This window comes from Polypterus senegalus, chromosome 1 (assembly GCF_016835505.1).
Source record: "Polypterus senegalus isolate Bchr_013 chromosome 1, ASM1683550v1, whole genome shotgun sequence".
Taxonomy (NCBI): Eukaryota; Metazoa; Chordata; class Cladistia; order Polypteriformes; family Polypteridae; genus Polypterus; species Polypterus senegalus.
The window spans coordinates 32,901,431-32,928,452 of NC_053154.1; the positions used below are offsets into that span (position 1 = coordinate 32,901,431).

The 27,022-nt window shown below is 39.3% G+C and overlaps 1 protein-coding gene across 1 annotated transcript in view; it reads left to right on the forward strand.

Moving 5' to 3' along the window:
* Positions 1–27,022, forward strand: part of nfatc4 (nuclear factor of activated T cells 4) — a 184,966-nt gene that overhangs the window by 23,680 nt on the left and 134,264 nt on the right. The gene's annotated exons all lie outside the window — the stretch shown is intronic.

A 27,022-nucleotide genomic window follows, 5' to 3' on the forward strand; every position in this document is an offset into this window, starting at 1 on the left:
ACTGTTCATAATTCCATATTCTGTCATTTTCTTTACCATATATTAATGCAACACAAAAGGTGCACATCTAGAGTATTTTTAAATTCAGATACACAGTATAAAACAGTGATATGTATATGTTTGACTTGACTGGAAGGTTCTTAACTCTCACACCAAAAATGCATTTGATTACTCGGAACATCCATCCGTTTTCTGAGCCTGGTGTGTCCACTTCACGTATGCAGTGAGGTGAAGATCTGAACCCTCTCGAGATGAGACTATCTAGTAGAGCCAGATGTGTGACACAAATCAACCCTAGATGGGACCCCGGTCCTTAATGTCTAAACAGGTTTCCCTTTATAAATGACTGTCAATGAAAATGGTGCATTTCTGAATTCACTTTTTCCAAAATTGCTTTGTGGGGAGAGGAGGCTATCGTGACAGCGTCCCTGGATGGGATGAAATGAAAGTTTACTTACACTCTTATGCTAAAGCTGAAGATAGCCAAGCTGGAAAATGTGAATTTTAGAGAGTTCAAAAAATATGACTGTGAGATCTTGTCATTTGATGACATTGACACTCCTTCAAAGCAGACTACATTAGAGAGGTACACCATTTATTTTATGAACCCATTTCTATTACAGGATCGTGGGCAGACAAAGATTGCAAGACAGGAGCCCCACAAACACACACAAACAAACAAATCCAGCTAATCACGCACACATTTTAATTGTTGGGGATGTAGCAGAAAAAAAAGAAGAATTGTGCAAACATGAAAAGAACTTTCAAATTCCACATATATGATGGCCTGGGACAGTTTTATCAGACGTCTCAGAATTACTCCTAGGAATTGCACTATACGCCTGGCTAGGATAAGAATTTATAGGATGTGAGAAGTGCGTATTTATGAAGTGTCCTCTCTTTGGGGAGTCAGAGTTCACATTTGAGAATGAATGAATGAATGAATGAATGACGTCATGACATCATAAACGCTGAGCAGAAAACTGGAGCTGATATTTTGTAATTTTCTAGGGCTGCATAATAATAATAATAAAAATAATAATAATAATATTCAAAGTAGTAGAAATTATAGAAGAAGGAATACATAATAAGGTAGGACATTGCACTAAGCTGCACGTAATTCTTGCCATTTTACAACAACATCAAGAAATAAAGATCAAGGGATGACCTGCCATGTGTGGAGGAACTTTTGGGTGAGCATCGCACAAACCTCAACAAATGGGAAATCTTACACAAAATAATGCTAAACCATATTTAGAAAGGATTAGATTTGCACCAAGAGGTGGAGAAAAGAAATTATTACTGGAGAATCTCTCCAATTTTAGCCACATCCAAATCACTCAAATGGCAGAATTCTACAGTGTCTTTTTCTGTTTTTGTTTGTTTGAGTGCCGCCATTTAGTGTTTCTGGTTTTCATGTACATTCGCCATTTCTTTTCATCTTCTTGGTGTGATGCTACACACAAATGCCATGCAGCATTATAAGCCCCCGGGCAAAGCAGTGCACTAGGGCCCCTACCTACACAACCACTCAACAAGTCACAACATACATAGATTAGCATGGAGCTAAGCTTTTGGGGCGCCAGGCAACTGCCCAGCATGCCCATGCGTTAAGATGGCCCTGGACTCATGACAGTATGGTGGCAATGTTAACGTAAGTTGACCATATGGTTAAAATGGTGCCTGAACTTTTCTGAATAATAAAGGAAAGCCTCATGGGAAAACTTTGTTTTTCGAGCACCGTTTTGATTAGAATCTTTTAGTCACAAATCTAATTTTGTTAATAACTTTCAGAAGCAATTTCTTGACTTTTAGTGTAACTGACTTTGTCAAATGCCCTAGAATGTCCCTAGAAGTCGCTGCCACCAGATGCTCATGAATTTTCTGCTGTACTGAAAAAGCAGTGGAAAACTGGCGAATGATTGTCGTCGCACATATTAGATTAGTGAGACACATAAGCATGGACAGAACCATCAAATTCCACACATATTACGGCCGGCCCGTATATATTAAGTACATTTAAAATTACTCCTAGGAACTGCACTAAAAGTCTGATGAGAGGATGAGAATTTGTCCTAACTTAGAGTACGACATGAGAAGTATTTATGAAAGGTCCTAAAATTGTGCCCAGCGAGGAATGGGAGCTCACATTAGAGAATGTATGACATCAAGACTTCACCCTGAGCAGCAAACTGGAACTCATGATGACATTTTGGAGTTTTCTGATACTAACACTAAGGCTTCACCACAAAAATAATAATAATAATAATAATACTTATAGTGTAGAAGAAGAAGAAGGACAACATAATAAGTTAGGACATTGTTCTAAGCTGCATGTAGTTGTTGCCACTTTGCCACATAAAGAATAATACTGTAACAAGCACCGAGATGGACAGACTGAGACACACACACTCACACACCGAATGAGAGTAAGGCCTGAACTTGGGCATGTCTATTCAACAATGAATGCTGCAGTGACTGTTTCTGCTTTGTGCCCAATGCTTGCTGGGTTAGACTCGCTTTCCTGCAACTATGCTCAAGCTAAAGTAGCTTTAGGAAATGGATGGATGGATGGATGATTCATGATGAATTACCTTCCTGCGTTGTAAAGTTAACAGTTATACTGTTTCTGAAGTCACATTCTCTCTTTCATTTTCCTGATAGTGTTTTTTTTACATTTTTTTTCCTTGTTTTATATGTTTTTGTTTAGCTTGAGAAAACTAGTTTCTGTAGCCCCACCCACAATTGCTTATTTCATTTTTAAACAGCTGCATTTACTGTTTTAATGGCTCCTTACTAGCAGTAAGATATAAATGACAAAGCAGTTAGCATGGGGAATAAAGCAGAATACCTGCAGCAAATGCCATTTAGACATGCTGAGAACATGCAAACTCCTAAAAGACAATGACCAGGTATGCAATTCATACCCACTAGAGTAGATCTATGAGGTGACAGCGCCACCCACCATGCCACCTCTCTGGCACTATACTGTACATTTTATTTCTACAGGATCCCTTCATATCTTCTCTGATTTATCTAATGCCCAGGGAGTCTCCACGTGCCGTCTTGAACCTTCCCGAGCTTGTAAAGTGTAACACAAGTGTTCCAGAGTTTTGTGAAATGCAGAGCTCGGTGTACCTGTGTGACATTTCACTGTCAATCACCCATCCAGCCCCACATATCTTGATGTCTACTACAATAAAGTTTGCACCACTTGTGTATTGATACTGTGATTCACATATACGTGCTCACCCATACTTGGGCCAATAATCTTTATGTGTGCGCAAAATTGCATGACTGCAGCTTGCTTTAACATTACCTCACACGGAGTGCTGGGTATTAACCTGCATATTACCTCACGTGTTTTAAGGGTGTTTAAAGTTTGGTGCAAATTAATCCAGAAATGCAACTCACACATAACTTACCAGCACCTTCATGTCAGCTGACAGCGCACGACATGTACAGTAGATGGAGCAGTCAAGAAGCGCACAAGATTTGTTATAAACATTTTATTTCATCTCTGTCAAATTGTTATCTTTTCATAAGTTCATTGATGTCCAGCATTTCCGACACATTCAGCCTTTCCTGGTATGTCTGTGCCAATCACTGCCTGAATGCCATTTTCTGGCAGTTCCTACCAAGTTAGGGTAGCTCACAAGCTTTCCTAAATCTTGCTGAAGTCTTCTTAAATTGGGAACAGTGACACTGTCAATCCAAAGAGTAGGACTAAATTTGCATCACTCTGAGATTTTTGAGCCAGTTAGAACCTTTTTCCTGCTCTGAGACGCTTGATAAATATGGGCACTAGCCAGAAACTGAATGCAGATCCCTGCATTTTAAAGCTAATCGCTTTGCTGCCCCAGAAGACATGCTTAGAGTGTACAGCAGGTAAGCGTCTGAGCGGCCTCGTTGGAATTCAGGTTAAATGGAGCCTTGCAACTCCTATGGTTAACTCCTTTAATTGTTTTCTGGCCCTTTGACAGTTCCTCTGTCTGGCATTCATTGATTTTTTTACATATTTTGCCCAGTGCTCAGGCACTGAAATGTATCAGCTTTATTTTGAAAATGTTGATACCGTACTTGAAAGAAATGCCAGGCATCTACAGAGTTCCTGAACAGTCTGCATGTTATCTTTGTGTTTGTAGGAGTCTGCATTGATCTTCCTCCCACAAAAGATGTGCAGCTTAGGTGATTTGGTGCAGTGTGAATGTTGGTGCCTTGCGATGAGCCAACGACCCATCCGGGTTTGATCCCTGCTTTGGGCCAGATAATACACTGAAAGGCTTCATCCACTTGCAATCCTAAACCTGGATTAAGTGACTTTGTCGTATTTATAGTCAGGACCAGTCAGACAGCGAGAGTCTTCTAGGTGATGTTTTTCAATCAGAATAGTGGCCTAAATATCAAGTGTACAAAAGAGGGGAGATGAAGAAAGGGAGTCATACAGACTACAAATAGAAGATCAAAGTCAGATCCTAATAGTTGTACTGGCTTTGATTATTAAATGAAAGTAGTTCCTTGCTGGCCAGATGGGACTCCCTACTTGTCTGTCTACTCCAATCTCGAGCCTTTCTCTGCACTGTTTCTCTATTTGCTGGGCCTTTTCTTTAAGTCAACTTCTTCTCTAAGATAGTCCTTGATTCCATACTACGTTGGGGGTTAGGCATGCCCTGAAATGCATCATTAAACACTGGAGACCCTTGATTTCACTGTACATCCAGTGTACTTGCCTGTCCTCCATTATGGAGTGTGGCATCAGTTTGATTTTCTCTAACTGATGGAGTGTCCCCATTGACCATTATAGGAGTTTCACCTTCTTGATGTCCATTATAGTGGGTGGGTGGACTTTTCTTTTACCAGTGTGAATTCCTTTTATGTCATCTACTACTACTAGACCTGCTGCCTGATGCTGTTTAATGTCTTTTCATCCTTGATTATCACTTGTCACCTAGAGAACCCATCACATACTGTATCCAGTGGATTCAGAAAGTATTCAGACCTCTTTGCTTTCTGCACACTTTATTGTGTCACAGATATAATTTCAAGTTGATTAAATTTCCATTTTTGCCCAACGCTCCACACTCAATAACCCAGAATTACAAAGTGAAAACCTGTTTTAAGAAAGGTGTGCAAATTGATTAAAAACCAAAAACTGGAATCTCTTGTTCATATATCAGACTCTTAGTTCATTATTTGTAGACGCCCCTCTGGCAGCAATTATGACTTCTTAAGAATTTTCGAGTAAGTCTCCAGAGGTTTTGCATACTTGAATTTTGGCACTTTATCCCGTTCTTCCTGGCTAATCCTGCCAGATGGGAATCGATTGGATCGGAAGTGTCTGTAAGCTGTCATCTTCAGGTCTCTTTGCAGATGTTCTGTGGGTTTGGTTGGGCTAGACAAGGACAGACAGAAACCTGTCTACTCTACAATTGTCTTGGCTGTATGCTTCGGGTCATTGCCAAGGTGACCTGTTGCCCCATTCTAAGGTTGCAGGTTTTCTTCAATGACCTCTCTGTATTTAGCTGGATTCATCATTTCCTCAGTTCTGACCAATTTCCCTGTCCCTGCACTGAGAAGCACTCTCCTAGCATGATACTACCACCACCACACATCATCAGACCAGAGAATTGTTTTCCACCTGCTCTCAGAATCCTTTAAACTGTCATATGCCTTTTACTCAAGAATGGCTTCCGACTACCCACCATAAATGTGTGATTGATGGAATGCTGCCACCAACATGCTTCACAATTTAGACGGTAATACGGAGGTGATGAGCAGTGCCTGCTCTTTCTGACATAATGCTTAGATTTCTGCCCAAAAAGTTCAATTTTCTCCTTGTCATACCAGAGAATCCTTTTCCTCATGCTCTCAGATTCCTTTAAAGACTGTCATATGCCCTTTACCAACGGGTAGCTTCCATCTAGCCACTCTACAATAAACCCTTATTTGATGGAATGCTGCTAAGGTTGTCATCCTTCTGACAGGCTCTCCCATCTTAGCAGAGGACTTCTGAAACTCTAGAGTTGCCATTTTGTTCTTGGTCACCACTCCTTCTTTCTCGATTACTCAGTTTGGCCAATTGGTCAGCTCTATGAAGAGTCCTCGTGGTTCCAAACTTTTGTTTCCCAATTCCGGAGGCTATTTTGATCCTGGGAATACTCAGAGCTTTAGAAACAGTTTTCTAACATTACTTTGATCTATGCATCACCACAGTTTGATCATGGAGTTCTGCAGATAGTTCTTTGTGGCTTGTTTTTTGTCCTGACTTGCAGTTTAAATTGTATTACCTTATATACACAGCGGTGTGCTTTTGTAAGTGATATCCAGTCAATTCATTGTGCTATAGGAGGGCACCAAACAGGTTCTGGACACATTTCAAGGAGGATTAAAGCAAACAGATTGACCTGACCACAATTTGGAGTGCAGCAAAGGGTTTGAATACTTACATGAATGAGAGATTTCAGTTTTTAAATTTTAATGAATTTGCAAACTTGTATGAAAATATGTTTTGACATTGTCATTGTGGATTATTTAGTGTAGATAGATGGGCAGAACTGGCAAATGTACATATTTAAAATTAAATCTACAACACAATAAAGTGTGAAGAAAGTGAAGGGGGTTGAATACCTTGTCAATTCACTGTATACAGAGAATTGTGAGGTCATCACAAAGCCTGGACAAAATATTCTATCTGTATTTATTAAATGTGTCAATCACTATTTGAACAGTGGCAAATGTTGCTGTACATCATGAGGGAAGCCAGCAAGACACAGGGTTGTCCCACACATTAAGAGTTATAATGGGGTGGACCAAGGGGCAGGTAGCTGAAAAATGTCAGACAAAGTAAAGTTTGTAATAGGAAGGGTATTTAAAATGAAGATACAATAATGAGGTGAAGTGACTGAAAGAAGCTGACAGCCTGCGAAAGCAAGGCCACTCTTTTACGCCTTGCAGTCTGATGCTACTTTTTCTTTAGTTCTAAAAATAGCAGATACTGTGACAGCGATTGAAAGATATATGTAGATTCAAACTTTGAACTTCTGGAAGAAAAGATTACATGGGATTTTTACTCAAAATGGATTTTCTTTGAGTGGAATGGCAGTTTAATTCATTTTTGTAGAACTGTCTTCACTGACTACAGGCTGAGAGCATTAGCACAAGTTTCTATCTTTAAGGCAAAGACAGAAATAACTAAACTATACACCATTTATATAGAGCACTTTGAGTAGTGAGAATTATTATTATTATTTACATAGATGAAATTAAGTAAATACACTGTAAAACAGAGCAAATATCAATTTTAGCAATCTTAAATCATGACAATATAAGCTGATTAATTTGTATATAAATGTAGCAGAGGAAAATACAAATTTTAATTAGCAGCATTCCTGGACAAAATAAACCTCTGGAGGATCCATGATCAGTGTTTAACAGACAAGGCCTCATTGAAAGTCAGACAGAGTCACAAATCTGGTGGCCTTGGCTGACTGGCTTCCCACCCACTCCTCTGCATCTTATAATATCATAAGTGCATGTTCTCGGCAGTCTAACATGACAATTAAATCTATGTGTCCTTGGCTTTCAAAGCTCCTACTGACTCACTCCCTATGGGCAGGGGAAGTACTGTAGCTTGGCATTTTACCAATTGCACCAAGAGCCAGTGTTAGATACTGAGAAGTCAAAATGGGGGATAGTAACATTTCATAACGATTGTCAGGCTTTCGTTTATTTGTTTACAACCAGTAAACAAAGATACAGTATAAATAGCCAATCAGCATTTTTAATCAAAGGAATGGTTAAAATAAAGGTGGGCATCTGCAGCCTGGACATAAATGCTGAGACCAACATGGAATCTCTTAAATAAGCACACCGCTTTGAAGTCCCGCAGCTAAAAGTGCAACCTCCCATAGCAGTTTTATTAAACTTCTACATTTTTAGTGGACCAGCATTTTCAGATTCTGGTGTAGGCTCCTGTTTGTATATGTTAATAAGTTCTGATAAATAAGTAAGGCCTAAGCCATCTAAAGCTTAAGAAGTGGATTGATTTTGAAATGGGCCCAAAACATAACTGGATGCCAGTGTATGGACTTCAGAACAGAGGTTATGTGGTCTTTCTTCCTACTTCTAATAATGATTTACGCATAAACATTTTGAATTTAACTGAACGCTACAATCTGAGTGATTTGAACAGTCTGTGAATAATAAACCAAACTAGTCAATTCTACTAGAAATAAATACACAAATTAACTTCTCTGTGTCCTCCAAACTTTGAAACATCTTACTTTTTCCTTTCACCTGTACAAAGTATAGGGAAAGTATTGTAATCGTCCAAAATTTTGACCTCAAGATTTTGATAAATCTCGACGTTTTAGACCTCCCTGAGCCAGATTTGCTTTCTCGAAGGGAAACTATAGTAATCATACAAAAATTGGATTTCAAGATTTGATGAATCTTGATGTTTAAGACCTTCCTGAGTCTGAAAATACCATTTTTGGAATTATGTCTGTGTGTTTATATGTAAACACAACAACTTGAGTACACTTTCAATTAAGTCAACAAAATTTTGCATACAAGTATTAGGAAAAAAACGTAGATTTCTATCAACTTTTGAGCTATTTCCGCTAATGGGAAGTGGTACTTTTTATTCATGCAGCTGTAGAGTCCAATTTATTCAATCTTACTTTTATAATAATTGCTCAATATATTATTAATTTGATTTGATTTGTTGTTGATGGTTCTTTAATGTACATAATATAAAAATACTAGCAAAATACCCACGCTTCGCAGTGGCCTTAAAATTTTTATTAAGAAGAAAATGAAAACTTTTTAAACTGAGGGAAAATATACCAATAATTATTTGTTAAGGATCTCTTTGTATACCACATTGTGAGTTCGGCGCTCCGGTTGTAATAGGACCAAGCTGTGCGCTGAGCTTACTCTTGAGCATGCAACTTACAGTTGGCCATTTGAACAGTAATCTTGTCTCAATTCTCACAGCTTGGATTGCTGCTGTCATAATCGGTTTGAGTTTCATGGTTTGTTTCAATTACGACAGTATTTGCAGGACTTGTGTTGAAGTGACATTCGGCATCTGTCAAGCTTTGTAAGCATACAACTGGTTTCATCGATAACTTCAAATCCAGCTTTTAAGAGTTTAAACATTCATAAACATCAAAGTGTCCACTACTGAAATCTTCACCTGTGAATCTAAGATGTTTAAGAGGCATTGGTGGTTGTTGAAAGGTGTAAAATATTTGGCCATTTCGGTACACTTGAAAGCAACAACCGAACAATTCAGCGGCAGCCATCAACTCACATGCAGAACCATAGGTGAAGGGCTTAAGCATTTCACTCTTCTAGTGCTCCTGTGTAGTATAATTATCTCCTGTACTGTCATCAGTCCACACCTTGAACCTGTCCCAGTCATTCAATACATAAGACACAATGTTCCTCTGGATATCAAGAATGAGCCTGATATGGCCTGCAATATGTAACAAAGAGAATGGAAAAGGCAGGTGCCATCTCCGGGCATGGAAACCACTCAGTAAGTGATAGTTCTTTGATCGATGGTGGTCACCTCGATAGACATGTTAATGCGGGTACAGTTGGAATGATAAAGGAAATGGGTACCTGAACAATGTAAAGTAAGTCTAAAATACCAACACAATAACTATAATCGTAATAAACGAACAATAAAACAGCGGAGTAGCCGTGGATTAAATAAAAAGACTGTAGTTATCAGCAAGGAGACGTGAATCCCGTGGCGAAGCAAGGAAGAAAATGTAGAGACCGGAGCAACGGACGTCCTTATATAGGCAGGCAGCCAACAACGTGGGAGGCGTTGGGATGGGGGACCCAACGCCGCCTCACACGGTGACCGAGCTGCAGGCTATGGATGTATATATGTACGTAAGTAGAATTCAGTTAGCATTGGGAACCCGCGTACCAAATTTCTTGAAGATGGGCCCATAAGTAACAAAGACCGTTGAAAAGTTCAATATGGCGGCTGACAGTAGCATCATACCACCGAAATAAGTACGTACATTGGCTTCGGTTAGCTTAGGGAAGCCGCCTACCAAATTTTGTGAAGATGGGGCCATAAATAAGAAAGTTCAACATGGCGGACGTTGTCAACCGTTATGATCATTACGAATTTCGAAATAAAACCTGCTAAACTTTTGTAAGTAAGCTGTAAGGAATGAGCCTGCCAAATTTCAGCCTTCTGCCTACACGGGAAGATGGAGAATTAGTTACGTTGGAAAGTTCAATATGGCGGCTGAAAGTGGCGTCATACCATTGAAATAAGTACATACATCGGTTTCAGTTAGCGCAGGGAAGCCGCCTACCAAATTTCATGAAGATGGGGCCATAAATAAGAAAGTTCAACATGGCGTACGTTGTTGACCGTTATGACCGTTACGCATAGAATTTCGAAATGAAACCTGCTTAACTTTTGTAAGTAAGCTGTAAGGAATGAGCTTGCCAAATTTCAGCCTTCTACCTACACGGGAGGTTGGAGAATTAGTGATGAGTGAGTGATGAGTGAGTGAGTGAGTGAGTGAGTGAGTGAGTGAGTGAGTGAGTGAGTGAGTGAGGGCTTTGCCTTAGTATAGATAATCATTTTCTTGCAGTTTACTTCTCAAATATCTATCCCCATATCTGAGTATACAAGAAAGTCTGGGGGTTACCACTCCTAATTTTTTATATTTTAAATGGGAAAGAAATGAAGTGTTAGAGAGTTATAATGAGTTTTTAAAGGTAACACCTAAGTTGTGTTTTGAATTGGTAGACCTACTAGAGTTAAAAAGTTTCAGAATAATGTTGCTGTCTGTATCTTTCCCAACCAATTAACATTTAACACTATATTTTCTGTATTCAAAGACAGATAGTTATCACACGTTGTATTAGACATATGTAAACAAAAGACCTGTGTGTGTGTGTATGGAGTAGTCAGCTCTGCTTATGCTCAACCAGAGCCACAAATACTGCTGCACAACAGTGACATTGTGCTAATGACACAGATGAAGAGACAAAATATCAAAACGAAACAAATATAGTAGCTCAACAACGTGAAACACCTCTGCAATGGAGGGCAAGGCTCAAAGTTTTAACTAGAAACATTGTCTATCCAGAGGTATTTTCTCAAGACAAAGATTAATAGGACTCATATGCCAGTGATACGGCTATGATATGGCATCACCAGTGTCTTCTTACAAAGTCAGTGGTACAGCAAGCACAGGTGGGTCCACGTCCTCTGCACTGGGTATTTCTTAAAAGTTAGCTGACACTTCTCCAAGTTCATGAATAGAGTAAAACTGCTAGGGCATCTTCGGGTTGTTTTATGACCGGAAGACCACACACAGCTAGTCTTTTAATAGTTGACAAAATTAGATAAGGAAACATACAGGGAAATGTAAGAAGGAAAGTTATACAGTAACTAACAATCATCTGTAATGAGTGAATGTGAATATTATATTTTCTAATTATACCTTCAATAAATGGTCTGAAAGCGTATCAATCGCCTCCCATAAGAAGGCAAGATGCTGAACCACATTGACAAGAAAGATTTAACCTTGAATATCAAGCAATTAAGCAGCATACAAACTCAATGGTTCATTGGCATGCAAGGCAAAGTCCAGAATAAAGAATGTAAGAATGCATCAGAGACAGAAGTGCTTGGTGACAATCAAGAAGATCATCAATTAGTCAAAACTTTCAACCATATGAAAGAATTGCGTTTACATCTTTACATTGATGTTGCTTTGAAGATTGCTACTTAGCAAAGTTTCATTAGCGCTGCAATCAATGACAAGTTGTATGCTGAAAACAAATGTGTTTCCAAAATGGAAAGTTTTGCTTGCTCTAGATAAGCCACCAGAAGTCATAATATAATACATTATAATAGTAACAGCAATTCTTTACATTTATATAGGGCTTTTCTCACTACAACAACAACAACATTTATTTATATAGCACATTTTCATACAAAAAAAAAATGTAGCTCAAAGTGCACTGCTCAAAGCATTCTCTCACTTTCTGAAAAATTGAAAGAAGTAACTGTTGTAAAATAAAGACAGACAAATCAGCAAGGTTTGGGGTTTTCTGGTCCTGTATACTGTAAAGAATGAGTCCAAGAAGAAATTCACAACAATAATTTCCATCTGTCAGAGACTGTCAAAATGGCGGAGTGGGGGTGCATTTATGGAGAGGGACCGGAAGTAGACAGAGAGGGATGCTGGGATTGATGATGTCATCAGAGGACGTCAGAGGGAAGGCGGAAGTGGTAATGCGTGATCAGGTAGTCATGGCAGATTCATGGCAGTGGTGCGTCTTTCTTTCTGCAGGAATAAAGAGAGAGAGGTTAGTACCCCGCCATTCCCTTCTGGCATGCGCCTTCACACTACAGTTTGGGTCTTTACGCGGCCCCCTAATCGCACGTGCGTGACACGGTTTAGAATGAAATGTCAACAGCTTCTTATCTTTAAGCTGGTTTTTGGTTGCATTTTATTTTAGGACAATGGGTCAAAGTGTTTTTACTAGTTGGATTTGATTTTGGTATCAGTTATTCAAAATTAATTTCATCAATTATTTGCTTACATTTTTCAATTCAGAAGACACTTTCTAATTATGGGTATTCTGGGTATGGTGAGGTTGTTGCTTAACATGCCATTGCTGTTACTTGGCATCTTTGAAGGTACTGTAAGGCAACATGTGATGTCAGTGTCACCATTGCAATAAGCGCCAAATTTGTAAATTGTTTGAAGTGGTAAAAAGTTCAACCTACTCGTCCTTTGGAATTTTCTCGCTCTAGATTTCTAGGGCTCTGAACCAACCCCTTCTTCTGCTGTAGTTTGCCCTTTGGCCTCTCCTGCAATCTTTATATATAAAAGCCAATACCACTGACTCACTCATTACAAAATCTCCCGAACCATGAGGACTTGGGTCTTGAAATTTGGAATGTAGGTTACCCTTGGCCCATAGCTGCTCGCTAAGAAATGGTTTTAAAAATTTCGTGGTCCAAGCATGAAACTACTTCTAACTTTTTAGACCCGTTTCTATGTCTGTCCGCTTTTCACGAGAGAACTACTTAACGGATTTAGATCGGGTTTATTTCTATAATTTGCTTGAACATTCCGTTGATTTTGCAATTTTCTCATCGCGCTATCATATGGCGCTTTTCCACTGCATAGTACGGCACGACACGGTTCAGTTCAGCTCACTTTTGGGGGGTTTTCCACTGGGAACAGTACCTGGTACCTGGTCCTTTTTTTAGTACCACCTCAGCCGAGGTTCCAAGCGCGCCGAACCGTTACCAAAACGTGACGTGTAAACTCTGCTGGTCACTGATTGGCCGGAGAAAATCGTCATTACTGCGTCACTGGCTATTCTTTTCTTTAAAGGTACACACACGCGGAAGTTTGTGTCCCGTCTGTCGGTGCGTCGGTGGACGCAGAGTTTTTTGCATAAGTGGATGAATGTTTCTTTAGACATTCGAAAGTTCTCCAGCCACTGAGTGCTTGTAAAACCGGGAACAATCACATCCCACCACTCTGAAGCACGGTTAAATGTCCAAACAGATGGTCTGTTGCGGCGACTTTTTTGCAAAATGTGGAAGATCTGTAATATACAGAATCAGCATTTTAATGTTACACTGGCAGTTAAGTTCATTTTATGCTTTGCAACAGTGATAAAAGTTAGCTAGTGATGTGCTTTTTAGATGCTTACCCTTGCGCGTCGTCGAGCTAAAGTGTTGTCGTTGTCTGCGTGTTGTTGTAAAAGTTCCACGGTGTCACGGCAGTAGAGGCGGCGCAACTATAACGACACGTGAATAATCCCGCCCACTCTAAAGCGGTACTAAACTGCAGTCGAAAGCATAAACCGAGCGAACTGAGCCGAACCAAGGTGAGCTGTACTGAACCGTGCTGTGCCGTACTATGCAGTGGAAAAGCGCCTATAGTTCGCTTGCGGTACCGATTTATTGGCGCAAATCTGAGAAAGACTCATTGGCCTGCTGCTGGGTGTTTGGGGGCAGTGCCCTCCTCACTCATGCGTCTGCCTCAGGGCGTAACCTTAACTCCGCTTAGTTAGCGAACGACAGAACTACTTAACAGATTTAGATCTCTTTTTTTCTATAATTTGCTTGAATATTTCAGTTGATTTTGAAACTTTTCTCATCTTCATTGCTAAGAATCATAGTTCGCTTGCAGGAGCGATATATTCGCACTAATCTGAGACAGAGGCTGCAGGCCGAGGGAGGGGGGAGTGTGACGTCAGGAGTAGAGAGTTGGGCAGGGCCCTCCTCACTGTCATGTTTCACTAATACGTGGGCGAAGCCACGAGGGATGGCTAGTGTATGAATAAAGCAGACCAAATAGATTTTAATTGTTGTGAGTGCGTGGCACAAAGGTTCTTCTCTTTGTGGGAGCATTACAGGTGTACTTGTCAGGACAAGCCAAGAGTTCATACATGAACATCTAGTAATTTGCAACCAAAACAGAAAAAGAAAACAAGCTTGAAATTGTGTCAAAACCAAAATTCAAAAACAATTAAAAAGAAAATTTGTTTTATCAGGCCAGCAAATGGTCTTTCCTTTGTAAACACTGTTTTATAGCATGGCGCTTCCCTCCATGACATCATGACACACGTGGTCACAATCGAAAGTGGTAGAATGAGAACATAATCATCACGTGAGGTTCAAACAGCAAAGAATATACAAAACAAAACTACATAAAATAAAACAATATGAATCACTGAGATTTCTACATAAATTGTGATGCTCTCAGTATTGCCATACAGGATTAATCAGGCAGCATTCACATGGACAAGGAAAGTGACAGTGGGACCTTGAAAGAGGGTCTTCACTTGAACATTGGGCATCCTGAATTTGTGAAGGCTCCTGGTGATTTTAAATTTTTTTATTGTTTTTGAACTTGTTTTTTTGTTTGTTTGTTTTCCTCGATTTAGATTTTTATCTAAAAATTCAGATACCTGTTGTGGTTAAAAATTAGAGAGCAGACAGAAAAAGGTTTGGGGATGGCCAACCCATTAGTGAAAAATCAGCAAAAGTAAAAGAAACATGGTTGACATAAACAGAGTTCTAAATGAAACTGACTAACTGGTTGTATACTGGTCTTAAATATGGTGGAAAAAAGGAAGAGGTGGAGTGAGGGCAGCCGGAACAGAGACTGATATGGTGGTAAGATGGATTCTGGGTACCGGAAATGTCGTCTTTAGTGGCTGCCGGAAGTGATATCAGTGGGTGATGTCCTCGAGAAGCAGGGACTTTGGCTGAACTGCAGAGGAACAAGAGGATAAAGGACCAGGAGAGAGCGCCAACCCCCCATCTGGCTGACGAATAACAGTGTTTGAACCTGTAAACCGCCCCACACACGCATGTGTGTAACACTGTGCTTTCCTACCTTTTGTATTACCCCAAATTGATTTTGTATGTTTGTGGCGCACTCAAAAAAAAATGGCCACAATAGCCTTTTATTAATTTAATAAATCACCGAAAGTGATGCTATTTGGGAAACAATGGGTTCCTGTTGTAGACTGGACCATGAAAACGGACCGAGGAATGGAGCAGTAATTGGTAGAAACGTGTTTCACACTGAAGTGATTCCGTCAGCAGAATATACTTTCTGAGAAGGTTGGCATCCTTCAACATCTGCAGTAAGATGCTGCAGATGTTCTACCAGACGGTTGTGGCGAGTGCCCTCTTCTACGCGGTGGTGTGCTGGGGTGGCAGCATAAAGATGAAAGACGCCTCATGCCTGGACAAACTTGTTAAGAAGGCAGGCTCCATTGTAGGATTAAACTTTGACAGTTTAACATCTGTGGCAGAGCGACGGGCACTAAGCAAACTCCTGTCAATCATGAATAATCCACTGCATCCACTGAACAGTGTCATCTCCAGACAGAGGAGTAGCTTCAGTGACAGACTTTTGTCACTGTCCTGCTCCACTGACAGACTAAAGAGATCGTTCCTCCCCCACACTATGCGACTCTTCAATTCCACCCGGGGGAGTAAATGCGAACATTAATTTTATTTTAATTCTTTTCATTTTTATTACTATTTAATTTAATATTGTTTCTTTGTATCAGTATACTGCTGCTGGATTATGTGAATTTCCCCTTGGGATTAATAAAGTATCTATCTATCTATCTATCTATCTATCTATCTATCTATCTTCTGTATGCTGTCATTGCTGCTCCAATTTACCTATTACTCAAGTTACTATACAATAAATTTGAAGATTTTACCTTCTAACTGAGTCAAGTTATACTCAATATTACGGTTGTATGGTGATAAGTCCTGCTACAGAGACACAAAGTTAAAACTCACTTCCCGGAGAAGAGTGCGGCTTTTAAAATAGTTGCTCAGCTCCTAAACACTTGATACTCTTTGTAAACTGTATTAGGTGAAAATAAGTTATAGAATGGCTGAGATATTTGGGATGAATGATTACTGTTGTAGTCTGTTATACAAGTATGAATATGAAATGGTTAGTTTATGAAAGTATTTGAAATATGATAAGAGTAGAATTGAAGCTTTTTGGTTAATGTGTAATGCTGTTGTTTCATACATTTACAAGTTTTATGTGAAAAAAAGAGTTCTATAATGAAGATATATATTGGAAATGTTCTGGCCCAGGACAAAGCTTGCTTTAAGTACAATATTTCTGTAATCTTTTTCTATATTACCCTAGCAGCTAGGGATTACTTACTGTATGTACATGTGTATGTGTAAGTGATCCTGTTTATTGAGTCTCGTGGAATGAAGAGGTAATGGGAACACACCTGAGAATATGAATATACAGTAGAATAGGAAATATAATTCTGATGGATATTTATGCTGATACATAAAAAGGGGAAAAACACTGGAACTAAAATGGTGAAATATATATATATATATGCAGGGTTATAATTACTTTATTGAATGTAAATAAAGAGACACAACTTGGACAACAAACTAAATGCGGTGTTATCTCATTGCTGCTCCACTTTGCCTATTCCACAGGGCCAAAGACATGCATTACATCACCATTGAGGGCCGGTGGAGTTCAGTTCCAGTCCTGGTTAGCGTAGCTCATCCTCTGGTGGAGGCAAAGCTCACATACACTTCGGGATTTGCTACTTTTGTCATTTTTGTTGCAGTGGCCCATTTGTGGGGCCCGTAACATGTTGACTTTTGGATTATAGAATTTAAAATTATTTTTTGCCTTACTTCCTGACTCTTGCTTGTTAAAGCACAAATGTCTTTAATATTTCTTCTTTTTTCATTGAAGAACAAGCATACAGTTCTAAAGTCTGTTTACCCCATAACTAAATGTTTTGTCTCCTATTGAAGTTTTGATGTTTTGTGAATTTAAGAAGACACATATTTTGGGATCAAAGTGTATACTTTGAAGGTTCAGTGTTACAAATTTCTGGAAGGTTAAGGAGCCAGCCATTCATGTCCAAAGGGGCATTTTAAAATCAGCTTTAACTTAGCTGGAAACCAATGTAATAAGCTAAAAAGCTTACATGGAGAACAGTTTTGTTGGCATATCAGTTCAAGTTGGGTATATAATGAGTACTACCACACATAAATATCAGAAAGAAGTGCCAGCTTTAACACGACCAAAATGCAGATGTGCCCTCTTTACAGGTTTGAAGATACTGAGCAGGCCTCACCCAAGGCAGTCAAGGCCCCAGACTGAAATGGCAGGCTTCTGGCTTGTACAGGCCCAGAAATAAATCTGAGGCTTTTAAATTTGAAAAAGTTTAAAAATGCCCTGATATTAGAAGATATGAGAACCGTAAAACCTCTAGTCCCAATACAAATAAAGCATATAGTCTAAGTTGCCTTACATTAATAATTATAGAAAAGATAAAAATAAAAACTAGAAAAGCAAGGCATGAACAAAAGAAAAAAAAAAGCAAAATTGGCTTTGCCTTATAAGGCAAACCAAACAGCAAACAAATCTAATCCAGAAACAAACAGCAGGAAAGCAGGGGTCAAAGTCATTAAATCCAAATACAAAGGAATTAAAAAATCAAAGGACAGGAATCAAAGCCAAAAGCACAAGGCTGGAGCTGCAGTGTTAAAAGGCACTTCTTCTTTTATACAACTGGGATAATCCAGCAGCCTCATCATCAGGTGGCTCCGTCCCTTTGGGTTATCACATAAAGGGGACAAGGTAAAGAATAACAAAGCACACTAATAAATACAGAGTACAGCAATGTGAATGAAACATTAAAAAAACAATATCATTCAGCAGAAGTGTGTCAAGAAACACTATGGGAGCTCCTTTATACTAACAGCAATATGTCTGCATGATGCCTCACTGGGACTGGGACAGCCAAGTCAGAAGTTTTCTTCTCTTTCTTTTCAAACTTTTATTTCCTTTTTAGTCATTCTGGTGTATGTTTTAGAGGAGTTTCTTGTTTGTCATAATATAATAATATTATTTATTGATATTCTGTAAAGACATTTCTCCCTGAAGACAAATAAAGTTCTATCTATCTATCTATCTATCTTTCTATTGCTACAGATTTTATTTTGTGCATATTTTCTTGAATTTATTTCTGGCTTACACCTTGTTTGTTCTCTGACTTCTGGGGTGACAGAATAATTGGGATTTGTTTCCTTAGGATGGCCTTTTAGACAACTCCGTTTTGAGTTTTATTTGTTCTTTTTGTTATATAGCTAAATAAATCTTCAGTTTATAAAGTTTCCTCATTTTGGTTGTCTATATAAGTTTACAGATTTTCCTTCTTGTGATGCATTATTGGTGTTTTGAGTTTCTAAAGGGTTTTTTGAACTTTAAAATCCAGTTTTTTCATTTTGGGTGTAGCTTAGGCCAAAGCCTCAGTTAACAGTTAGGGACTAGCTTCATTGGGGTGGACTTTATCTGGGCTGGCAAGTAAAAATGCTGACCTATGTGTTGTGGTACTTTTCGAGGCCTTACATCTATTTTGTCATGCGTGTGAGTCTTGTTCATATACAAGCTCACAATGGTGGTGCCCACAAGAAACAAAATAGCATTGTGATAAGATGTTAAATATGGAATTTTTGTAATTAAAAATAGCCCAAAAGGACAAGAAGAGCAAGAAATAGATGCAAAATGAATCCACAAAATATTAAAACAGAATCATAACACGATGAATGAATTCTATCATACTTTTTTTTTTTTTAATTAATTTTATTACAATCCATACAAAGCAATCAAGCTATCATACTTTTTTTAAATGATTCCTTAAACAAAAGGCTTAATCCTACTTTATTTCACATCCCAATGTACAAAGTAATGAAGGGACCTCTCCAGAGTCAGGGGTTTTCAGCACATGCAGAGCATGTAACTGTGAATGTTTCCAGCTATTTGTCTGCATGCTTATTCTTAACAATAATAATAATGTAAAATGACTTAAGGAATCAAAGGTCAAAATTGTTATTTCTTTTAAACTTACTTTAGCATGTGTTGGACTTCAGAGTTCTGCAGCAGGTTCAAGAACCAGTTCAGGACAGGATGGCAGTTTATAAGAGAGCACTATTGTATAAAAAGTGTAAATCAGAGCCATAAATCAAGCAAATTATATGTATGTCTTTAACAGAAGAACATTTTCTATTAAAAACCTCGAGTTATTATTTGTACCGCATCTCCCCAGTCTCAGCCCCGCTCCAAACTACTTTGTAATCGGGCTCCTTAACGTCTGTGTCAGACTGACCTAGACATTTCAATCCAGAGACTCGGGCGATCATCCGCAAGCACAAATAACGGTCTGTTTACCTCACTGGCCTTCATGAACATGCCCCTCTGTGGTGAGCTTGGCTGCCTTATCTTTTTACAGGATCATTAAGATTAGTTTTTTTGGTTGATCTTTCATTTGCAATTTACTTTTCATCCTGCTCATAGTAGGGTGCCAATTAAAAAAAAAAAACATGAAAAACACTTAAAGAGACAGCACTGCATTATTCTGGCAAATGAAGTTTAGATTTTACTCAAAATTATGCAATGGAATACATATTTTCACAAAAATAATCACAAACAGATTTTTGCTGCATTGATGGCAACATTAAATCAACGTTTACACTACATATAAAATACAAAGCTGTTCCTGTCTTTAAGCAACAAATTACATCCAACAAAAACTCCTCTCGTAGACCACTGAAGAGTAATGTCTCATTAAAGGTTTATTCAGCATCTCTGAACATAGATAATTACATCAGATAAGTCAGTCATTGTACCCTGGTGCAATAATGCGACTGCCGCCTTGCTGCTAATTTCATTCTTATCTGGGCAGGGGTTTGCATGTTATTACAGATTTTTGTGGGATTTCTTTAAAGAATGTTGTGAAACACACAAGTTATATGATGTAGGTCTCTTAAACCTGAAAGCCAGTCAATCAAACAGACTTAAGCATCTATTTATCTATTTGATGGACTGCTGGGGCCCTTACCCATGGAAGGACCAGGGGAGACAACTTATTCCGGACATTATCATGCCTTCCCTTTAATGCCAGAGCCTTTCACCACCAGGAGGTGCCTGGACCTTTGCCAACCCACATTTAGAGGAAGCTCGTTGGACACCTGGAGTCCTTCCTGGTGTCGTATAAAAGTAGCCAGTCATCACTATTCGGAGAGCCAGAGACAGGAGGAAGTTGGACAAAGCTTGCCAAGGGGAGGAGTGAAGGCAGATGACAAGGAGAGAGTAAGAAGAAGGGACTGTGCTATTTGATGTTTGTAATGTGCCTCTGTGGGGAGTGAGGAGAAAGCTCTTCCCACGTGAATAAATGTGTGTTGTGTGGCAAACTCGTGTCTCTGCCTGTCGGTGCTGGGGTCAGGGCAGCCAGCACGCTCCTGGATTCCACACTATCTATTGATGTGCATCACTTAGACTCGTACACACACAAGCTGTTTGTTAAAGTCAAGTTACGTAGAAGTAAGTGGTGAATCAAGGCAATATAAGCAGCCCCGATTCAAAAGTGTCATCTCTGGCGCCTCATAATGCTTTGTTAAGATCGCATTTGTAAATGACTAGTACATGCAATATGGACTTATTTAGTCTTTTTGGACCATATCGCTTTCTGAATAACATTGAAAGCAGAGCATTGAAACTTCACATATACTGTAACTCAAATTTATATGCATAAGATACTGCAAATATTACACTGCACAACATTTTTTTTTGAATAGTCTTGCTTCCTGAAAACTTTTTGTTGATTGTGACAGCTACCTACTGGGTATGCACAAATATAGTTTTGGTTTTACTGCATCATATAGAAATAGACATTTATATGTTTACTGACAATAACGTATTTAGTCACGTTTAAGCTATTAAATTCAACAGAATTAAAAGTGTTTTGCTCCTGATTTTCTTTAGTATTCAATGTCCGGAGCATCACGTTGCAGTGTCCAACAGTAGTCAGCAAGCATTGACGGATTCCAGTCGCCCTGGTATCGTTTCTCCATTGTAGCAATGTCCTGGTGAAACCCTTCACTGTGTTCGTCACTGACAGCACTGAGATTTGCGTGGTAGATGTCCAAGTGTGAGTGTAGGAAATGAATCTTGAGTGACATGCTGCACTTCATTGTCTTGTATGCTTTGATAAGTTTGTCTACCAGCTGAATGTAGTTTGGGGCTCTGTAATTACCCAGAAAATTGTCAACAACGCCTTTGAAGGCTTTCCAGGCAATTTTTAACGGCTCAACTAACAGATCTTCAAACCGCTTGTTACACATAACATGTCTGATCTGGGGGCCAACAAAAAGGCCCTCTTTGATCTTGGCGTCAGTTATTCTTGGGAACCTTAAATAATGAAAACTTTATCCTTCCTTGTTCAGTGCTTTCACAAAACTCTTCATGAGTGCCAGTTTTATGTGAAGAGGAGGCAAAAATATCTTTGCTGGGTCGACAAGCGATTAATTTTTCTGTCCTGGAACTAACATTTTACGGAGTGGCCAGTTCTGTACAACTCTTTGGCACGGCTGTCCCATTCACAGATGGAACAACAGTACTTTGTATAGCCGAGCTGTAGTCCTAGTAACAGAGCAACGACTTTAAGATCTCCACAGATATTCCAGTTGTACCTGCTATACTGAACGTGCTTCAGCAACAGTTCCATATTCTCATACGTTTCTTTCATGTGTGCTGCATAGCCAACAGGTACTGAAGGATAAACTTTGCCATTGTGTAGCAGAATAGCTTTCTGGCTTAACCTTGATGAATCAATGAAGAGACACCATTCTTCTGGGTTGTGATCACAACCCAAGTCCGAGAACAATCCTTCAATGTCACAACAGAAACAGAGACTGTCAACTAACATGATGTCGGCCTCGAAACACAGAAATTTTCATACCTGGTGACAGCAAACACCATTCCGGCAGTCTTGAATCCAGCAGCTCGGCTTTTGCTTTTGACAGACCCAAATCTCTGACCAACTCACTCAATTCAGACTGTGTTATCAGATGTGGATCATCTGAAGAGCACGGTTCAAACTCTGGGTCAATGTCTTTGTCAGTACCCTGCATTGCGGTTTCTTCATGTCATTCGTCTGAGGTCCAATCCTCTGGTGGTTTCGGAATTGGAATACTGTCGTCATGTGGCACAGGTCTCATTGCTGAAGGCAGATTAAGATATTCAACTGACTTCTTGTTTTTGGCTGAGAAACCAGACACATTAGTCAAACAGAAATAACAGTCCATCACATGGTCTTTCTGTTCTCCCCATATCATCGGAGCAGCAAACTGTTTCCCTTATGAGTGCTCACATAGTAGTTTTGTGAACAGTTGCTATGTCATTACTAGACTTGACGACCAGGGGTGTGAGACGCGTGACCCCATTACCACAATGGCATGAAGGTCAGCGTTTTACATTTCCTGCTCATTTAAGATTTGGATTCACATATCAAATCTTTCTGATTGTTAGTTTCTGAGTTGCTGATAGCAACATCTTTTACTGTATCCTGACTACAAATTATGTCTCCATTTTTTTGCCTCTAGTTACATGTACCTTTTTTAACTTAAGACTTACCGCTCTGTTCTTTGATCAGGATTCTGGCTACACGTCCACATCTTTGTTTCTTTAATGTTAGTCTTCCAGGTTATGAACCTTGAATTCTGATCTCTTTCTGATTCCGTTCTCTCTCTCATAACTGCTGGTGCCTTTTTCAAGCAGTACACAATGTATAAGCAGGTTAATCTCACTTTTGCATTCTACGGATCACAAAGTAGCTTTCTTAATAGTATTTATCATCAACCGATTGCCATCAAGAGCAGTCAGCAATATGTGATGTGATAAAACAGCGGAAGGTGTTTTTGAAAACTTGTTATTTTAATTTGGAAAAATCATACACAAGAAACTGCGGTGGGCTGGCACCCTGCCCGGGGTTTATTTCCTGCCTTGCGCCCTATGTTGGCTGAGATTGGCTCCAGCAGACCCCCGTGACCCTGTAGGTTGGATAATAGATGGATGGATACACAAACAAAATCCTTTAATTTATGGCACCTTTCTACATTTGACACATTCCCAATTTCCTTTACTTACGTATATATTTTGTAAGTTTGGAACACAGGCAAGTTAAATGAACTGCTGCAGGTCACTCAGTGAGTCAGGCACCCTGGAGATTTCGAGGCCAGTGCCTTGGGCGCTGGTACAGACCGTCTCCATGATATACTTGCAGATGTTTCAGACTGCAGGGAATGCTTTCCAATGGTTTTAACATATGCTCCTTTTGCCTTTGGCATTCATCAGCTCCACTACTGCCTTTCACAAGAGTCAGTAATACGTTTTATTTATAGAAATTTAACAAGAGGAACTTAACATGTACAGATGTACAATGGAGTATTTTAAATGTTCATGTTCTGAGTTGTTTCAATGGATCAGGTAGTGTGTACCTAATGTCTGCTGCACTGGTGTGCCATGCAGGCCCCTGCCCGTTACGCCAGTTTAGGACCTGGACCTGGAGCTGGATCAGCGTTCCCCAGCATTCCTATTCCTGGCTTCTTCTAGAGTGAAAATAAGTCTCCCCACACTGCCCGGCCTGTTTCTCTTTTCTCCTTCTAATATATTACATTTTGTTTTTATATATTTGGAATATATTTAGAGTTGAATCAATTCCTGATGTAATTCTTTTTATCCTATTACTGTACTATGAATATCACAAAAAAAATATTTGGTGCTTTTGTTTGTGTGAACATAAATGGAGTACAGCTAATGGATGATGCTGTGCGTACATAATTGGAAAAAATACGTATATGCAGTTAGTGCAGAAAGCACTCAGAGCCGTTCATTTATTGCACGTCTTATTTTGTTGCTGACTTAATTTTAAATGGATAAATTAGCCATTTCTGCCCATCTCATAATGTCAAATTGAAAATATGTTGTCGGAAAGGTTTGGAAATATATTAAAAATTGAAAACTGAAATCTTTTATTTGTACAAGTATTAATTCAGAACTTTGTAGAAGCCCCTTTGGCAGCAATTCAAGTTTTGAGTCTTCTTGTGTAAATCTTTAAAGCTTTGCCTTCCCGGATTGGGGCAGTGTATCCCATTTTTCCTGGCAGATCCTCTCAAAATCCATTAGACTAGACAGGAAGTGTCCATAAACTGCCATCTTCAGGTCTCTCCACAGATGTTCTATGGGGTGTAACTCTGAGCTTTGTCTGGTCCCTCAAGAACAGCCACGTGAAGCCACGCCAGCATTGTTTGGCTGTATGCTTCAGGTCATTGTTGGTTTGATTTTGCGATGCTTACCGCTGTGCCAATCCACGTGTTATAAAACTTTTTAAAACAGGTCTTCATCCTTGTTACTAAATCCATAAGATGCTTTACAAGAGGTGGAAGCATTTTGTATCCACAAATACGAATCTACAGTATAAGGATGAAGCTTTACATGTGTTGCCAGTACAATTACTGAATGAGTAAAGTGGAATCATTAAAATTCATGGGTATCACAATTATACACTGGGATCTGATGGTGCAGTAGTGGCAGCCTGCATGTCTCCTGTCTGAGTTTTGTTCATGTGGAGTATACGTCTGCTTGGCTTCTCCAATCACATCTTCAGAGATATGTGTTTTGTTAGCAGGTGACTCTGAATGGGCTGTGTCATTGTGTGTGACTTCGACTGGGCAGTCCAGACCGTGCTGACTGGTACCTCGTGTCCACTGCAGAGGCATACACTCCAGCTCACAACAACTTTGAATTGTATTAAGCAGGCCTAAGAATGAAACTAAATACTACTGTAACATAACATTAAAGAAGTTCAATTTGCAATAGTTGTTATAATGGGCATTTTTCTTTCATTTTAAAAACTTTCAGTATGTGTTTAAAATAAAGTATACAGTAGAACCTCTGGTCACAAGTACAAATCGGGTTACGACCAAAACGTTTGCCAAAATTTTGCATCTGTTCATGACCATATGCTCTGGTGGTGAACAAAAACACTGGCGGCCAGTTGTCCTATGCGTGTTCATAAGCGCCAATGATTTCCTATTCTCCGTTTTCCATTTTCTTTTCTTTGCGTATACAGGGCCTAACATAGCAGCTGATGCTGCAAAAGGAGTTACAATGTTAACCAAGCCGAGGCCTTAAGTGCTGGAAGAGGTGGAAAAACTGTTGCTAGTGTGTTTGAACGAGAAGCACCTTGCAGGGGATAGCGTAAGAGAGGCGATCATACACGAGAAAGATTCATGCCGATTTGCTGAAAAAAAATCCTTCTTCGAGTGGCAAAGGTGAAGCATTTAAAGCCAGTAGAGAATGGTTTGAAAAGTTTCGCAACAGAAGTGGCATTCAATTTTTTTTCCCTGTGCTTAAAACTCATAAAAAAAGTGTTTACAGCGAGCGGTTTGTGAGCATCTAGCACGAACTCTTACAATGTTAGTTTTCTCTGTTGTTCAAGGGTTTCTCAGTCTTATGCAATGTTTTTACATTTAGTTTACTACTAAACTGTGCATTCCATGGTATAAGTAACTATTTTTGTACTTAAAAAAATATATATTTACATACAGATTGTATCGTCTGGAACGGATTAATTATATGTACATACAATTTAATGGGGAAATTACGTTCGGTCCGCGTCCAGAGTTTTGGAACAAATTACGGTCGTGACCAGAGGTACCATTGTACGTCCTTCCTGGGTTTGTTAACCAGTCAGTCAGTCAGTCATTTTCCAAGCCGCTATATCCTAACACAGGGTCACGGGGGCCTGCAGGAGCCAATCTCAGCAAGGTAGGAACAAACCCCAGGCAAAACACCAAACCCAAGTGACACCATTATTGGAACAAGCCATTGAGATGCAGAGAAGCCTAGGTGAACTAGATTAAAAAAGTAGACTTCCAGTGATTGGACGATAGAATGTTGGGGTCCTTACAATTGGAAACCACTGCAGGCTTAGCAGGAATGGCGTCCAGAGTGAAAAGCCTTCACTGAAGAGGCGAGAAAGAGAGTACAGAAGATATGAGGAAGGAAAGGTATATGCGAGGGCAGGATCTTGGAGTGAGAATTACTGACAAAAGCCCCGTATGAGAAAACTAGAGGACAGTCCCAAAATATGTTAATAAATGTGACATGGATTTTAAGAGGGCACAGGTGACCCTGGTGAAAAGCGTTTCTTAGGTGTAAGATGTAAACAACAAATAAATTTAAATGAAACGTGCCAGTGGTTAGAATTCTAAGATACTTTTTTTTCTACCTTTTATTTTCTACTTTAACAATAAAGTAATTTGTTGACTTGAGTATATGGAATGTTATTTTCTTCAAATACAATAAAATGAAATAAAGGATTCTAAGCTGCCAAGGAGATATTCTTAAAGATATCATTTTAAGGTGGAGAGTCAGCAGAAGGGATGTCAGGAGACCATATAGTGAGAACTGGAAGGGAGCGATAGGAAACCCAAATTAGAATTGGACAAATTTTGGAAACGTGTGTCTCTCGCAACAGAAAGAGAATGGAGTGCCTCATGCAATGGGTAAAGGACAGGAAGTGAGGACAGTGCAACACCACATGAATTAAGGACTCACCTTATCCATCCATCCATTAT